We start from the raw sequence: 18,146 nt of genomic DNA, 5'->3' as shown, positions 1-18,146 counted from the left end.
GTGCCTTTCTCTGGATTTAAATACATACATATTAAAAGATGGAAGTTATCAGGGACTTGTTGAGTCCTTTGTACTGGTCAAAAGGACGGAATCTAAGTTCTGGTTCTTGTGCTGGGTGGAGACATGACATTCTGTTAGACCCTAGAGATAAGATGTTGCTCTTATCTCCTTCTTTAAGAATTAATCCAGCTGGGCCTGCCAGGAAAGTGGATTCACCTGATTGCATGCTAAGGAGTTAGGAGAATAATCATCCCACTAATTAAATAACACAGTGCAGCTGTTTACAGTGCTTTCACCATGCGACACTCCTAAGCCTGCCTGCTTTCTGAGTTCTAAGTAAAAATGTAACTTTTCCTTCTCCTTCTTTCTGTCTTGTTTTTGGATACTGGCCAAAAGCCTAAATAGGCTTTCCCTGACACTCTGGAATACGTCGTTCTTTTCCTGAAACTCCCCTCCCTTCTACCATGCAGCTGCTTGCCACCCTCCACAGATGAACATGCTGGATTTCTTGGACCCTAACTCAAAAACATCACTCTTTCCCCTCCCTCCCTCTTCTCCATCTCCCTCTGCCTGACAGCTGCCAAGATCACAGCTTTCAGATTTTCTTTCAAACTCTAGTAAAATGGTCGTCAAGCTTCCTTCTGAGTTTTAAATTCTTTTATTAAGAAAACTAAAAAGACTAAATGCAGTGCTAGGGAGATGGCTTGGGGCTTAAGAGATCACCCTATTCTCTCAGAGGACTGGAGTTTGGTTCCCAGACCTACGTTAGGTAACTCAAAACCTGTAACTCTAGTTCCAGGGGATTCAACATCCTGTTCTGGCCTTTGCAGGCACACACACACACACACACACACACACACACACACACACACACACACACACAAAAAAAAAAAATATTAAATAAATCTTAAAGATAAAATAAGCCTAAAGAAACCTAAAATTTGCCTGATAACACCATACATGCATACTTTCTATAATGGTCCACCTCACCAGCTCCATAACACCAAGGATCAAGTTTTGTATGTTCCTTAGTTAATTTAAGTCTGATTTTTAGCACAGTGCCTACTAGATTTCCTAAATATCCATATGTTTACCAGGCTGTCTCTTTAGTTTTTGATCTCTTTACATGGCATACAGAAATCTGAAGACATGAGTAGATGTGACCTCTATTAATATTCTTTTAATAGCATACTACTGTTTCAAAGAGAAGGAGCTCATGTGCATTGCTCCACATACACAGTGATCTGGCTTTTTAAAATTAAATATTCCAAATCTGGAAATTCACACATAAAATTCATTTGAAAAATAAGAAGACATGGCAACATTGTACTGTACAGTCTGTCTGATACTTTAGCTGGCTTAGTTAAATGGGTTCTCTCTCTCTCTCTCTCTCTCTCTCTCTCTCTCTCTCTCTCTCTCTCTCTCTCTCTCTCTCTCTCTCTCCAGAATGCTGCATCCCCTATTATGCCCTTTTACTTTAGCACATTTCCTCAAGTTTCTTAAACTCTCTGAGTCTTAAAGACATTTGAATTTTTGGTTTTATGTATCTTCCATAAAACATAATATGCTCCAATTTAATAAGCACAGCAATTTTTAAAAACTGTGTCTATAGTCAAATGCCTTAAACTTTCTAAGCACCATCACCAAAATAACTTAGAGAGGAAAGAGTTTATTTAAGTTTACAGCTATGTCTCAGGTCACTCTCCATCGCTGGGGGGGGAAGTCATGGCAGTAATTAATGTTGGTCAGACACCTGGGGGTGGGAAGTAAAGCAGAGGCCATAGGGGGGGAGCTACTTACTGGTTTGCCTCTCGTGGCTTGCTCAGCCAACTTTCTCATATCATCTAGGACCACCTGCTCAGGGATGACATTTCCCCAGTGAGCTGAACTCACCAGTCAATCATCAATCAGGAAAATACTGTGTAGGTTTTCATGCCTTGAGGTAAATCTTGTGGAAGCATTTTCCCCAGTTGAGAGTCCCTCTTCCCTAATGACTCTAGCTTGAGTCAAGTTGATATAGAAATAGCCCTCACATCAAGTTTCTATTAAGTATCAGAACTTGAAAATGGCAGTTAAATATAATGACAGCCATAATATGCAAGCCACCAAAGCATAGATATGTCTCATAGCCTTCTCAATGATGAGAAGTGTGCTTATGTCACTGAACACTCATGTTGAAATAGCACAATGATCAACAAGTTTGAGAAATTACAAATATTTTAAAGTAAATAAAGGTGAAGGTACCCTTATCAACAGTTGTGTGGCATAATGAAAGCAGTGCTTAGTTTTGAATAGATATACTGGAAAATAAGAGGGACCTAAAATCAGTTATCAAAACTTCCCCTTTAATAAATTACTAAAACAACCACAAATTAAGTCCAAAATAAACTGAGAAGAAATAAGAATTACAACAGAAATTAAATAAACAAGAAATCAGCTTGGAAAAAGGAACAAAATCAAAAGCTGGTTCTTTGTGACAGTAATAAAATTGATGTGTTTTGGGGTAGTGGTTCTCACCCTGTGGGTCACAACGACCCCTTTGGGGGTTACATATCAGATACCCTGTATACCAGATATTTACATTATGATTCATAACAGTAGCAAAATTACAGTTATGAAGTAGCAATGAAAATAATTTTATGGCTGGGAGTCCCCAAAACATGAGGATACATATTAAAGTGTCATAGCATTAGGATGGTTGAGAACAATTGCTTCAGGGTAAAAAAAAATACTATATGACACAAATTACTAATATAAAAATGAGGGAAGGGACCTAGCCACAGACCCATAAAATATATTACCCCTTGGATTATAGGGAAAACCTATGAATTTTATCTTCCTTCTCATGTTTGGGAAACACTGTGTCCTTGAATTTGTGTTTTATTACAGCATTTTAATGCAGTCATTATATCATACTTCTTTTTAAAATATTTTTTCTGAAGTTGCCTTGGAGTTTAAATTCTTATGAAAGAAAAATCTTAATACCCCCTTCCATTCATACATAAGCATGCATAAATTTTGATACATAGGTAAGAATATTGTCTTAATTGCTCTGAAGAGATACCATGACTACTTAACTCATAAAATAACATTTAATTGGGGGCTTGCTTAGAGTTTTAGAGGTTTAGTCCACTATAGTCTTGGTGGGGAGCATGGGGGCACACAGGGCACACAGGCAGAGTAGCTCAGAGTTCTACATACGGATCTTCAGGCAGAAGGAGGAAAGAGACTCTGGGCTTGGAATAGGCTTTTTGAAACCTCAAAACCCAACTCTAGTGATACACTTCTACCAATATGGGTCATACCTTCTAATCCTGCCACCCCTGGTGGCCAAGGATTCAAATATGAGCCTCTGGGGACTTTTCTCATACAAATCACCACATTCCACTCCCTGGCCCCTATAGGCTTGCTTACAGTTCCAGAGGTTTAGTCCATCATTATCATGGTGGGGAATAGGAGAGCACACAGGCAGAGGAGCTGAGAGTTCTACTTATGGATCTACAGGCAGCAGAACAAGACAGACTCTGAGCTTGGAATGGGCTTTCTGAAACCTCAAAGCCCACCCCCAGTGACACACTTCCTACAAGATGGCCATACCTTCTATCCCTTCAAATAGTACCACTCCTGGTGACCAAGAATACAAACCTATGGAAGCCATTTTCATTTAAACTACTACACATACACAACTTCATACATTGTTGCCAATATAACTTTGAATGAACTGTTATCCATCAGACCAATAAAGAATGTAAATATTTTTATTCATTTTCCTATATTCTTCCATCCTTTTTTTCTTTTCATTTTCTGGACCAAGTTGATGGTTTATATTATGCCCTCTCTTTCGAATGAAATTATCTTCAGGCAGGCTTGATGGTGCAGACCAGTATTCTCAGCTATTTGTGAGCCTGGGGCAAGAAGATCAGAAGTTCAAGACCTGCTTGGGCTACAAAGTGAGTTCAGGCTCAGCCTGGGTGACCTTTTGAGACCCTGTCATAAAATAAATATTAAAGAGAGCTGGAGCCATAGCTCAGTGTCAGAGTGCTTCCTAGTGGTATGCACTAAGCCCTAGATTTGATCTCTAGTAACACACACACACACACACACACACACACACACACACACACACACACACACACACACGAAGAAAGAGGCTAAAAATGAGAACTCATTTTATTATTTCTGGCAAGTCAGACCTATTTGCAACAAGTGTATTCAATTTTTGTTTGTCTGAGGAAGTATTCCTTAAGATTTAGTGGTAGTGTTTTTTTTTTTTTTTTTTTTTTCTATTGGAGACAGGATCCTTCAGCCACCCCAGGCTCTTCTAGGACCACTTAGGGAATCTCAAACTCCCCCTAACTTTGACCCATAGTTCTCAGAAAATAGGCACCTACCATCAGAGCAAGCAACATCTACTTTAAAAACTGTTGCACAGGGTAGTTAGTCTGTTTGTTTCATTTTGTTCTCTAATGGAATATGCATTTTTCAAGGCAAAGTTGTGTGTGGTTCATAGCTCTGCTTCCATAGGTGTCATTGATTTTTTCCCTCTGTTTCCTTTCAGGATTTTTTCCTTTGTCTTTGATTTTCTATATGTTGAAAGTGGTATGTCTAGATGTAGTAGGGAGGGTACTATTTCTTTATTTGTTTTGATATTGGCTTTGCTTTTGACTTCCTTTGCCTTCCCTTTTCTTTCCTTCCTTCCCTCTCCCATTCCCTTCCCCCCTTTTGTCTCCCTCCCTCCCCTTGCCCTCTCTCCTCTCTCTCTTTCTTAGAGTTTATCCTAGTTGCTGCTCTTTGAACTTGCTGGCTTTGTGACCTTCAGAAAAATTCTCATTAGTTATGATTTCAGATATTTCTCCCCCACCCTGCTTCTCCCATCTTGGTTATTTGTATTGTATATGTTACAATTTTATAATTTTGGCACAGTTCTTGAATTTCTGTCCTGTTTTCTTTAGTTTTTGATTTTTGATTTTTAGCTTCAGAGACTTCTATAGATACATTCTTGAACTCAGAGGGTTGTTTCTCTCCCCCTTGCCCCAACTATGGCCATGCTTCTAGGAGAGCAACCCAAGGTATTATTCTTATCCACTCTGTGCTTCTAGCATTTCTTTTCAGTTCATAATTCGAATTTCCATTTGTCAGTTTTTTTCTTGATATATAGACATAATAATCTAGGTAAAAGAAACTGCTGCAAATAAACCCTTAGAGCTCTGGCACGGTACGAGGGAAGGAGCCCTGTTCAGCGGATCTGTTATTGGTCTCAGGTCTCTTTGAGCATAAGGCTGTGGGGTCCACAGTCAGAGGCACTCCTTCTGAGGAACTAAGGATCCTCCCTGACTGTGTCCATTAATGAGGACAGACACCCTGTGCTGGATCTGAGTATGACACTTCCCCGAGGTCAGCTAGAAGTGGGCCATACCCTCAGCAGCTTTGAGATGGTGAAGTGGTTCTTTCTGAAAGAGGCCCTAGGAAGGACAGTCTCAAAAACACTGCTGGCTCCCTGGTCCCTCACTAGAAACAATAGGGAAATTTTTTATGGAATCTGCTTATGAAGAAACTTAGTTAAACCTGTGAAGATAAAACACAAAATCACAGCAACGCCCCTAAGTGTTTTTGAACTTTGACCTATCTACATTGACTGGTTTCTGCTAGTTTTTTTTTTTTTTTTTTTTTTTAGTCAGCTTTTATTGTCTCATAACAATAGTATTTTTGTCATTTTTTGTTTACTTTCTTAAGAGTTTTGGCATCAGAAATTTTATAAACTGGCAATGCCTCAAAGGGGATTCTGTTGAATGCTAACCCCAAGAGTAACTTCACTGTGCTACTTTTCTGTGTCAGATATTTAAGCTGAACTGTAAGCTTCATGATCCTCTCCTTTGGTAAGACCAGGGAGGAGAGCATGTCCAGCTTTTCTAGTGGCTGCCTCTGTCTGGTCATCTGTTTTTATCTGTACCACCATCACAAGGGGCAGCAATCCCCTTGCTTGCTTTTCAAAAGTGTACATCTTCCCATTTTACCTTTAAAAGAGCTACAGTCTGCTGTATAAAGGTAGATGGATCTGAATAGGAACATAATTACTCATGGCCCAAAGCAGTTTTAAAAATAGCATTTCATTAAAAGGCCAGAAAAAGCTTTTCCTGAGTATTGTTGCATTTTGAAATTCACAGGTGGTCTTGATGATAAATGAAGACCAATAGGAAACCATCATGAGGATTTACACACACATACACACAGAGAGACACAAACACACACTGGTATTTTATTCCAATGTTTTTCCTTAACTATGAATTTTACTGTACCTAAACACTCACAATAACATGGGGAAATTCCAAAAATATAGGTAAGACAATGGTGGAAATTCAGAAGTCCTAAAAATACCACAAAAGGGAAATACACACACACACACACACACACACACACACACACACACACACACACTCACACACACACACACCAAACAAAACCCTCATTTCCACTGTAAAAGACATCTTTAAGTGGCTACTGCGTGTCATGGATATAAAATATATTTTGAGTTCTTACAGCATCCCTCTGAGTAAGGAATCATTTACATATCCAAAAGCCTATTCAAGGGTTGAAGAAATCTATTAGGAAATAGGAAATACCCAGCTAGTGGGTAGAATCCTTGAACAACTATTTCTTTTTTTAATTTTTTAAAAGACTTTTATTGATTCTTTGTGGATTTCACATCATGCATCTCGATTCTACTTTTCTCTCAACCCATTCACATCCACCCTCTTCCATTGTGACATTCCCACCAAGATAAAACAAAATAAAATTTAAAAAAAGAGAAAAACCTCATCATGGAAGCTGTAGCGTTAAACAGTGAGTCACACAGCATATCCTTTGGTCCATACAGCTTTACTTGCAAGTGTTCATTGCAAAGAGTCTTTAGTCTGGTTCGAGGCCTGTGGTTTCTGCTACACCATTGACGATGGGACCTCACTGGAACTCCTCTTGGATATCCTGCTGTTGCCCTATGTCATAGAGATCTTGCAACTTTGGGACTGCAGGACTGGTCCCTTCATGAGCTCCACCAGTTCAGAGATGGAGCAGATGTTGGCATGGGCCACCTTATAGCCCTGGTTCTGGGCCTGAGTGGTTGCTGGGTTACTCAGCTTGTTGATTCTCCCTCATCCCCAATACCCAAACAACTATTTATCATTATAAGAAAATTGGAAATATTTCCCTTTTATTTGCAAAGTTAAATAAAATAAAGAAAGGAAAGCCACCAAGGTTTTGAATAAACTCAAAAGGCAAGTTTTAGGCTGTGGCTGTGGGTCTGTATTAGAGTGTTGGACCAGCATCCTAAAGGGTATAGCTCCATTCTAGGTACTGGAAAAGTAAAGGAGGCCAGTCACTGCACACTAAGCTGCTTTTGAACTTAACATATGTTAGTAGCTTTGTTTTGAACATGCTCTGTTCACCTGTAGTTGTAAGATATAACAGCAGAGATCCCTTGGGTATCTCTGTTTTCCCCCAAGGTTATCATTTTGAGAAGCTGTATTTCAATCTTGTGGTATGCTAAGGGCAGCTCACCACTTTCATTCCTGCTTCCCAGTTCTACCATCATGGTGTGTGTGTGTGTGTGAGTGTGTGTGTGTGTGTGTGTGTGTGTGTGTGTGTGTGTGTGTGTGTAGCGGCGTGTACTTCTGTCATGCACAGGTTCACATAACTACCATCTAAGACAACAGAGCAGTTCCATCACAAGGCCCTCTTGAATTACAATGTCATAATCACACCCACCTCTTCCCTCTCTTGCTCAGATCCCTGGACCCTGAAAATAATTTATTTGTTCTCTGCTACTAAAATGTTATCTTTCTAACAATGTTATAAATGCAATAGCATGTACACAGTCTTTAGTATTGGCTTTTTTAACTCTGTAATTTCCTGAGGATTCATCCTGGCTGTTGCATATATTAGCAGTATGTTAATTTTTTACTATGGAGTAATATTCCATATATGGATTTACTAATTTGGTTAAACATTCACACACTGAAGGACATATAGAATTCTTCTGGATTGGGGCTAATGCTGACATTTGCTTATAAGGTTTTACATGAATATGAGTTTTCATTTTGGAAATGAAATGTTGCATTTGCAGGGCCATATACTAAGTTACATGTTAAGTTTTGTAAGGGTTGCTATACACTTTTCATTTTCTACTGCAATGCATGGGTGGGTTAATGTCTTCATTCCTTCATCAGCATTTGATGGTGTCACTGTTTAATTTTAGTCATTCCATTGACTGTATCATGATGTCTTATTGGGTTTCATATTATTTATTTTTCAGTACTCTTGTTGCTCTTGCTAAGAACCTGAACTGGGTTTTCAGCACCCATGTGGTGGCTTACAACCTTCTAAGCTCCTCTTCCAGAGGATCTGACTCCCTTTTCTGCCTTCTGTGGTCACTTCATGCAGGTGGTGCAGATCTAACACTCATACACATTAAATAAAAGTAAATAAATCTTAAAAATAAAAGTCTTTGCAAAATACGATGCATTTAACAACTTCTTGGAACACTTTAGTAGATATGTTCTGACATAATTATTCTTCATTTGAAATGGCAAAGGAGTTTTTATACATATAGGTAATTTGATCATTTGCGATATGGTCTTGATATAATAGAAAATTATTTTCTTATTATTTTATGGCCATATGAAATATACATTTACCTGCTCCCTATATAAGAGGGTTAGCTATTTTGCTACCTGCTTTTTCTTTTCTACCAACAGGAATTTCTTTTCAGTTTATGACTTAGTTCACTTCTGTAAATATGTTCAGCTCTAGCACTGACTCAGATGTCCTTGGAACATTACAGATGACAATCAGGTCATTTCACAATTGCTTCATTTCTGCAAAGCACAACTGGTTCTGTTTGGCTAGTGGCATTCTCATTGCTGCATTTCCTGAGTCATGAGAATATTTCAATTGACCCCTTCAGAACAGATTGCATCTATGAGATCTCCTTCAACAATAAAACATCCATAAACAAATGACTACAATAGCCACTGAATAGTGTGCTCCCCTATTCCAGACCAGGATCATTTTATTCCATATGCTTTCATAGCCCTATTGTTTCTCTGAAAGTCTGAAGTTTAAATTCTCTAAACATCAAGTGTATGGATGGTTGATTTTTGTTCTCCAAACGTTTCTTCCTCGTGGGTTGCCATTGTGGCAGAGTTCCTTTTGTGACTTGGAATAAATCATAAGTCACAAATTACTTGATCCCCTTGTTGCTTGTAGAGTTTTTGTCTATTGAGTCACTTTTTTTTTTTGCTTTTTAAATATGCTTACAATTTTGTTGAAGAAATCTATGATACATTTAAAGATGTGATGACATGCATATAAAATGCAATTTCAAGTCCACTAAAATCTCTTCCCTGTGTTCATACTGTCCCTTCATAAAATAGGAAAATTCGATTTTCACATGTCATTGCTTGACTGAGTTATTTCTCTCCACTAGAAGTTTAATCTCTTAACAGTGAAACCATATATGCTTTCTTAGTACAGTATCCCTAGCATATTACACAATGTTGACTAATAAGGTACTTGTGTTATTAGCAATTTGCTACTTTTTAGATCTAAATCCACCCTTCCTTGCCTCATCAAAGAAAATTCAGTTGGGCACAGCAAAGAGTATTTTGTTTTGTTTTAACTTTGTGATGTTTTGTCCATCCTTGCCAGTATGAGGCGCTAGAGGACGCTGTGCAATCTGGTATGATTCACATGCCAGCATCCTGGCAGCTCAATTTCTCTGCCATGCAGCTTCGGCATCATGTCAGTTCCCAGCAAACACAGCATGATGGGCTTTTCCAGGTCCTGGCTCCTGCACTGTGTGGTGGATAAAGAGGTCCAGCACCCAGCAGACTCCACTATGAGCTTCAGCATCTATACAGTAGGGCACCCTGTTGAGACACGTCCTTTGAATAGCTCTTTAGTTCCTCTTTTGGTGGCTTCCTGGTGATGACTGATGTTTGACTGTCCCTCCCTCACATACCTCACAGACAAATTTCCAGAAGGTTTTGTTACCATTGTATCCCAATGACTTCTCTATTCTCCAGTGGTTCTTAGCCATGTGCATCCCTCAAGCTCTGAATCTTGGTGGTTCTCTCATTGGAAGGACTAATTTTTAATCCCATGTGGCTGTTTGCTTGTCTGTATTCTATGTTGTCAAGAGTTCTCTTTACTTCATTTCTATTATGTTAGTTAATAATTCTTTATATTCAACTTTCCCTGTTCAATCTGCTATGCAATTTGTCTCCAAGGTACCTTTGACTGATGAGGTAAATATCTGTTAAAAGAATTTTAAAACGTAAGGGGGAAAGGAGAGGAAGGTAGGAAGAGAGGGGAAGACTGAAGGAATACAGGGTGGCAAAGGGGAGTGAAGCATAAATCTAATTAATTTTATCAATAAAAACCAGGAGTCAGATATCAGGGTAAAACTTGAAAGATCAGAGAAGCAAGGGAGCAGCCACCAGTGACCTCCTTCCTCTTCCTTTCCTCCAGTCCAAAAATAAAAGCTGAGACCTGTTTCCATCCCGCCTTATCACTTCCTGTCTCTGCCCCTCATTGTCACTTTCTGTCTCCTCTCTGTACAGACCTCCAGACCTCTAATGTTAACTAGTGGCTAGCTCTGCCCTCTGATTTCCAGGCAAGCTTTATTTGTTAGAACATAAACGAAATATCACACAATAGGAGAAGGAAAGAAGAAAGAGAAAAAGGGTGTCAAGAGAGAAAGAAGAGATTATTACTGATATAGTCCCTAATCGGGTATATATTTATGGTTATTAACTAAAATTATAACTTTTAAGAAACAAATTTAGCTTTTTTCTGAACATGATCCTGTGCCATCGAAGTTTTCATTATTAGTTTATCACCAACTTCCCCCATTTAGCTCACATATTTGCTAGAATTTATTGAGCATCTATTGTTCACAAAGCATATGCTACTAGGTTTTGTGGGATAATGAGAGCATTGGTAATTCTACAAAGAAAAGCCCATGCCTCTGGAAGTCTTAGGCTGTATAAGGAAATTTCTGCTAATGTGCTGTTAGGTAGACATAATGTCAATCTGCCTTCCAAATATCTGTTAATGCCCTGAGCAAAGTTACTCTCAGCTCTAATTAAAGAAGCTTTTATTTTCAATGAATGACTGTGAATGCAAAGATTTCTGGCTCCCCAAGATACTGAGAATAACGAGCCATTTAAACTACATGCTCCAAGACTAGGAACATTGCAGTAGAGGGAGCAGAAAGAATGTTAAAAGTTGGAAAGTAGGGAGAAGGGCTACAAAATTCTATCTTCAGGGCATGGCTCTGCCATTACAGTCACGATCTGACAGTAGTTAAGGTTTCCTAAACTGTGCCTGCACAGGACTGGACCTGTCATCAGTCAAGTATGGATTAGGTTCAGAAACTCACAGGACCATACCCTACCCTGCTGAACTGTGAAAAAGAAAAGAGATTATCAGGGAACAAGGGCATGGACAGGAGAGGGAGGAAGATGAGAGAGGGTGTTGGGGATAGCAATCAGAATGCATTATGTACATGGATGATATCCATCAAAGATCCAACTAACTTAAGAAAAATGATAGAAATTTCTGTTCGTTAAAATCTACTTGTCAGGAAATTTATTTCATTTCTCAAATTTCTCACCCTCTTCAATATTGGGCATACTTCATGAGTTTATTCCTACAATTCCTTAAGTTCTTTTTATTTTTCGAAGAAATTGACTTTACTTTTAGAATTTATTTTTGTAAATCCAATATTCCCCCTTCTTCCTCTAACCCCTTCCTTACTTCCTCCCGTGCTCCCACGCAGCCTTTTAAAAATGTTTGTGTGTGTGGGGGGGGGTGGGGTGGTGTGTGTGTGTGTGTGTGTGTGTGTGTGTGTGTGTGTGTGTGTGTACGTGTGTGTGAGAGAAAGACAGGGGGGGAGAAAGAGTATAGCTGCAACTGCTGACAAGCTTCCCTGTCATTGTAGACAGGGAACTGCAACATTTAGTATTAGTTTTATGTGAATGTTTTTATGGTTGTCCCCTTGGTACTAGATAGCCTATTATGGGGGAATCACCCCGAGGAAGAATAACTGTTCCCTCTCTTAGCTGTTGTTAATCCCCTCTAGCTCTTCAGATAGGGTGGGCCCCGATGAGTTTCCCCATTCTTGTTGGCATGCCAACATATATATCATTGTTCAGATATTGTTTAGGCAGCCATGCTGTTGCGATTTTATGACTGTATCTTTGCTGTGCAACACCATTCCTGCGTAGGTGTGAACAAACATCTGCTCACCCCAGAGAGGGAGCTGATAGTACTCCCAACAGGTTGGGAGGTGTCTTTTTCAGGTTGCTCGGTTGGATTGAGCCTCTTCCAGGTGCTTGACTCGTCTTTGTTTCCTAGGCTATTTGACTTGTCCCTGCTCTTCCCAGACTGCCACTGTATCTGAGCCTCTTCTAGGTAACTCAGCTGGTCTGAAAGTTTCTCTCAGCAGTCCTTACTGCTTATAAATACTTGGGAAGGAAGGGACCTAGCAATTGTGGTCAGTTTCACTGAATTCCTGAAGCTATTTTGAATTGAGTAATTTCTGAGCTTAAGAAAGTTCCCTTCAGGATGGAGAGTTTCATCTCCCTTTAGAACAAAATCCTGTTGTTTCACCTCTCTGTAAACATTCATTCTTAAAATATCCTTTTGTTTCAACTCCACTTAAATGTACCGTGCTTTAACAAGCTTCCCTTCAAGATAGAAAGGTTTTCTCTTTTTTTACATTTTAAATTAAAAATTTAAATTAGAAACACTTCTATTTTATATATCAATCCCAGTTCCCTCTTCCTCCCATCCTCCCATCCTCCCATGGCCCCAACGACCCCCATCCCGTCCCTCTTCCACCCCATAGAAAGGGTGAGGCCTTCCATGGGAGATCATTAAAATAGAAAGGTTTTAATCCTGGGGAAACTTCTACACAAGCTTCCCTGTCATTGTAGAAGACATGATCTCACAGGACTTTCTGGTCCAGGTCTTAGAATTTTTCCACTTTCTCCTTCATGATGTTCTGAGTCTTTGGTGTTTGCATTGTGTTACAAATGTGTCAGCTTGGGCCTGAGCAATCCATAATTTATTGTTCCCTGAATTTTGTTAAGTGTGCCTTTCTGTGATGGTCTCCATCCACTGATAAAAATGAGAGTGACACTTATCTATGAGTACAGGGACAAGTATTTGGAATGCAGTTAGGAATTATACTGGTTTAGGAAAAGTTGCAGTAATGGGTTCTCCTCTAAAATCCATGACATCATCAGCCATGAGCATTTGGCTAGGTTTACTCACTCAACTTCTCTTCTGTAAGTTAACTATTTTACTGCATTCTCACCTTCCCTCTTGTTTCTTTTTGATTCTTTGTCTCTTGAGGTTCCTCCATAGTGAGCCCACTTATCTGACAGGGAATATCATTTAGTATTTAGCAATCATGTAGGGCCTTTGACACTATTGATTCCATGAGACTCTTTTTTTTTAAAAAAAAATGGTTCAACTTTGTTGCTGTTATTATTATTGTATATGCATTTTATCTCTGTGTGTGTGTGTGTGTGTGTGTGTGTGTGTGTGTGTGTGTGTGTGTGTGTACTCATGCCATGGTGTGTCTACAAAAACCTGAGGAAGTAGAATTTCAGAATGGTTTCAGCTCATCATTACCTCCAGCTGCTGTTGTGTGAGCTTTCTTACCTTGCCTAACCCAATCCTTTCAAGTGAACATATCTGGTTGATTAGGCATCATCCACAGAAACATTTTCCTGATGGGGACATTATGAGTTTTGTCTTAAGAACTATCCATTTTACCATAAACTAGGTTATGCACAAGAGTAGTGTGAAGAGAGGGAAGAAAATCAGAATATTTGTCCCATTAGGTTTGAAGGGTGTGGACTTTATTTTATGGCTTAACCAGAGAGCAACACATCTAGCTCTATTCAGGGAATTTAATTTGCATCTCATTAACTACCTTAGCAAAATTCAACATTAGCCTAGAAAGGCTCATTTGATTAAAGAACTAGTGGACATTGTTCTCGCAGGCTAATCAAGTTAATTTTAATGGCAGTAATACTGTCTCCCTGGCAAGTTACTGTGAAAATCAAATAAGTTACCTCATATTCTGGGTGGTTCGTAAATTATACAGTGTGTATACAAGTATAGGTATTTCAGGACTGTTTATTCATTTGTGACAGCCCCTGGGTTCCATTTTTCCCTATACATATTCCTAAGAGATACTTCATCATTATTTAACCAAGTGGAACCTCAGCCTGAATTACTATTAACCATGTTATCAAATGGTACACTAATTCACTAAATAAATTTAGAAAACTATCACAGGCCAGTAATGGCCAGTCATGGAGTTGTTAAACAGCTATATACAATATTAAGAACATGATTTAGGAGACAGTTGTGAAGCTTGGGCTATCTGAGGGGCCCCTGGCAGTAGAATCAGGATCTATCCCTGGTGAATGAGATAGCTTTTGGAGCCCATTTCCTATAGTGGGATGCCATACCCAGTCTTAATGCAAGGGGGAGGAGCTTGGTCCTGCCCCAACTTAATGTGCCAGACTTTGTCGACTTCCCATGGGAGCCCTTATCCATTGGGAGGAGTGGATGGGGGGTTGGGCTGGGGATGAGGGGGGACAGGAAGAGGACTTGGTGGGGAGAACTGTGGTTGGAATGTAAAATGAAACTTTAAAAACTTAATTATCTAGTTTAAAAGAACACAGTGTTTGTGAGTGCACATGTACACACACACTCTGATTTTGGCAGATCTGCCTGAGAACCAGCACAACTCTTTACTCTTACACATTCTGTGTGCAAAGGTTGGGAGCTGGAGACAATATCTGGAGAGGGTATAAAGGCATTCCAATTCCAGGGAAACAAAGTGGGAGATGCTACTTCCTCTCTCCCTAAATCAAAAGCAAAGATCCAAGGTAAACAGGGTTCATATGTGAATTTCTGGAGTCACTTTCCTCCTGAACTGAATAGAGGGTAACAAATGGAATGAAACGCTGCTAACAGTGAGCCAGACACAAAATGGGCTATGTTGACACCAGGATCCCATGGTTTGTTAACTGGGATACTCCAAGTTATGCTACAGAAGGGCCAGGGTAGAGTAGTCTGAGGTCCCTTCCAAGAGGGTTGTCTTAGTTAGGGTTTCTGTTGCTGTGAAAAGACACCATGACCATGGCAACTCTTATAAAGGAGAACATTTTTTTAATTTTAATTAGAAAGAAAATTATTTTACACGTCAATCCCAGGTCCCTTTCCCTCCTCTCCTCCCCTGCCCCCCCAACTAACACCCTACCTATCCCATACCCTTTCTGCTCTCTAGGAAGGGTGAGGCCTGGGGGTCTTCAAAGTCTGTCTTATTCTTTGAGATAGGGCCTAGGCCAACCCCCTTGTGTCTAGGCTCAGGGAGTATCCCTCCATGTGGGATGGGCTCCCAAAGTCCATTCCTATGCTAGGGATAAGTAAAGGAGAACATTTAATTAAAGTGGCTCACTTAGAGTTCTGATGTTCAGTCCATTATCACTGAGGTGGTGGTAGGGAGCATGGTGATATGTAGACAGACATGGTGCCAGTGAAGTAGCTGAGAGTCCTACATCTTCCAGGCAGCAGGGAATGGTCTGTGACACTGGGTGGTATCTTGAGCATAGGAAACTCAAAGCCCACCCCCACAGTGGCACACTTCCTCCAATAAAGCCAACACCTACTCCAACAAAGCCACACCTCCTAATAATGCCATTCCCTATGAGCTTATGGGGTCTAATTACATCCAAACTACCACAGGGGTACTCGATTGAAGATCACAGTGAGCAAGATCAAGCCTATTTAGCCTCCAAAATAAATCATGATTGCAAAAAGGACTTATCTGTCCAATTAACTATCTAGAGCTCTCAAAGATACTGGGTGATTCATAAAATATCTCTGGAAGATCCCATAGATAGATATGTCTAATCTTTTAGATGGAAGAGACTAAGCATATCACACAGATATACCTGCAGATATTACCTTTATTGGTATTTATATTTATCCTCATATTTGATTTTAATATGGCCTCCAATAGGCATGCAGGGTAGAAACTGAAAAGTAAGAATAGGACCAATCAAGTCCATACTAAGCTAATATGACATAGTGTTTTTGAAAGATCTGTAAGACTTTTTGAGATCAAATATATTAATTTCATCTTGTGGAACCATCATGGAAAAATAGTGTAATCTCATTTTATGGACAGATGATCCAGAAGCTTAAGAAATGCCAGATCAAGCCGGGCGATGGGGGTGCACGCCTTTAATCCCAGCACTTGGGAGGCAGAGGCAGGTGGATCTCTGTGAGTTCAAGGCCAGCCTGGTCTACAAGAGCTAGTTCCAGGACAGGCTCCGAAGTCACAGAGAAACCCTGTCTTGGAAAAAAAAAAATGTCAGATCAAAGGGGTCCAGACCAGGCTGGTGAAACCCACAGAAACAGCTGACCTGAACATCGGGGAGCTCTTGGTCCCCAGACTGATAGCTGGGATAACAGCATGGGATTGATCCAGATCCCGGATCCCAAAGTGTGGACTTTGGGAGCCCATTCCACATAGAGGGATACTGAGTGTGCCTAGGCCCTATCCCAAAGGATACGATAGACTCTGATAACACCGTATGGAAGGCCTCACCCTCCAGGGGGAGCAGAAAGGATATGTAATAGGTAGGGTTTTAGTTGGGGGCTTGGATGGTAGGGGAGGAGGAGAGGGAGAGGGAACTGGGATTGACATGTAAAACAATCTTGTTTCTAATTTAAATTTAAAAAAATCTGCAAAAAATGATGTTAGTGCCAAAGAAGCCTATCCACTGATTAAACCCCTGTTTAATTTCCATTGGTATATAGCATGCCTTTAGAGTGTACAACTGCAAAAGGAAAGTCTTTCAACTTAAACCTACTACCCATTGGTAGCACCCACACCTGTGCTTATTTGTGTTCTCTGGATGCAGCAGACAGGCTGTTTTTCTCATATTATGCAAACCTGTAAGAGGCCAGGTCCCACACAGAAGTCAAGAACCGCAAAAGCTGAATTAATATATATTGTGGTGGCAGGTGACAAGCAAAATGGAAGATTTGGAAGAAATAGAGGTAAGCTGGTGGGAAATTGGCTTAGGGAAAACCAGAAGTTGGGGTTAGAATACATCTGGAATGTTCCTCCATAGTTCCTTGGAGGTCAGCTTCTTCCTTTGCAATTACAAAGCAGCAGAGTGTGTGTGCATATGTATGTGTGCATATGTATGTGTTTATCGGAGGACTGGGTGCTAATGCCAGATCCCATTCTTCCAGTTTCTTGAAAGGAGAGGAAGAAAACTCTTTTTCTCACTGTTTGAACATAGGAGAAATAATCTGATTGTTATGTCCTATATCATGTGGCAATCCCTGGATATAGAGTGGACAGAGGAGTAACTATCAAGAATGACATATCTTAGAAACCTGTCCCCTAGCTGGGAGATGATGGCTCATGCCTTTAATCCCAGCACTCTGGAGGCAGAGACAAGTAGACATCTGTGAGTTCAAGGCCAGCTTGGTCTACAGAGCTAGTTCCAGGAAGCCAGGATTACACAGAGAAATCCTGTCTCGAGAGAAAAAAAGGAATTAAAAATAAACCTGTCCCCAATTTCAAGATTTTGTCCAGGGAGAAAAGACTATTAGTAAAGAGGCAATGTATACTGGACAGACTACAAGAAGACATTTAAATCTACAATGAAACACAAAATGCTACTTGGTTAATAGCAATGCACCATAAAGGAAAATGTCAGACAAAGCAAGACAATTAACATACGAAGGCTTGATAATCAATTTCCACATACATTGCCTGTGATAGGAAGCAAGGTACAGCAGAATCCATTTAGGTAATGTTTCTTTTTCTCTTCCTAGAATATAAATTTATTTAGTTGGTATAGTAAAAAAGAAAAGTTAATGCCAGACATTATGGTACACACCTTTAATCCCAGCACTCAGGAAACAGAGGCTGGCAGATCTCTGTCATTTCAAGTCCAACCTGTCTACACAGAGAGAACTTGTTTCAACACCCTCCACCCCCTACACAAAAAAAGTAAAGAAAGAAATAGTAATGGCTTGAT

General features: G+C 39.9%; 1 long non-coding RNA gene across 5 annotated transcripts in view; it reads left to right on the top strand.

Moving 5' to 3' along the window:
- The first annotated feature begins 16,819 nt into the window (after nucleotides 1–16,819).
- The window catches only part of LOC103160859, a 40,315-nt gene continuing 38,988 nt past the window's right edge, over nucleotides 16,820–18,146 (top strand). The window contains exon 1 of one of the 5 annotated variants that reach the window (XR_004768540.1): nucleotides 16,820–17,151. This is a non-coding gene — a long non-coding RNA (uncharacterized LOC103160859). The remainder of the gene's footprint in view (nucleotides 17,152–18,146) is intronic. The other 4 variants (XR_004768539.1, XR_004768541.1, XR_003482467.2 and 1 more) reach the window with 4 other exon arrangements.

Source organism: Cricetulus griseus, chromosome 2 (genome assembly GCF_003668045.3).
Source record: "Cricetulus griseus strain 17A/GY chromosome 2, alternate assembly CriGri-PICRH-1.0, whole genome shotgun sequence".
Classification (NCBI taxonomy): domain Eukaryota; kingdom Metazoa; phylum Chordata; class Mammalia; order Rodentia; family Cricetidae; genus Cricetulus; species Cricetulus griseus.
Note: the sequence above shows the minus strand (reverse complement) of the source record. Positions and strands in the feature narration are given on the sequence as shown.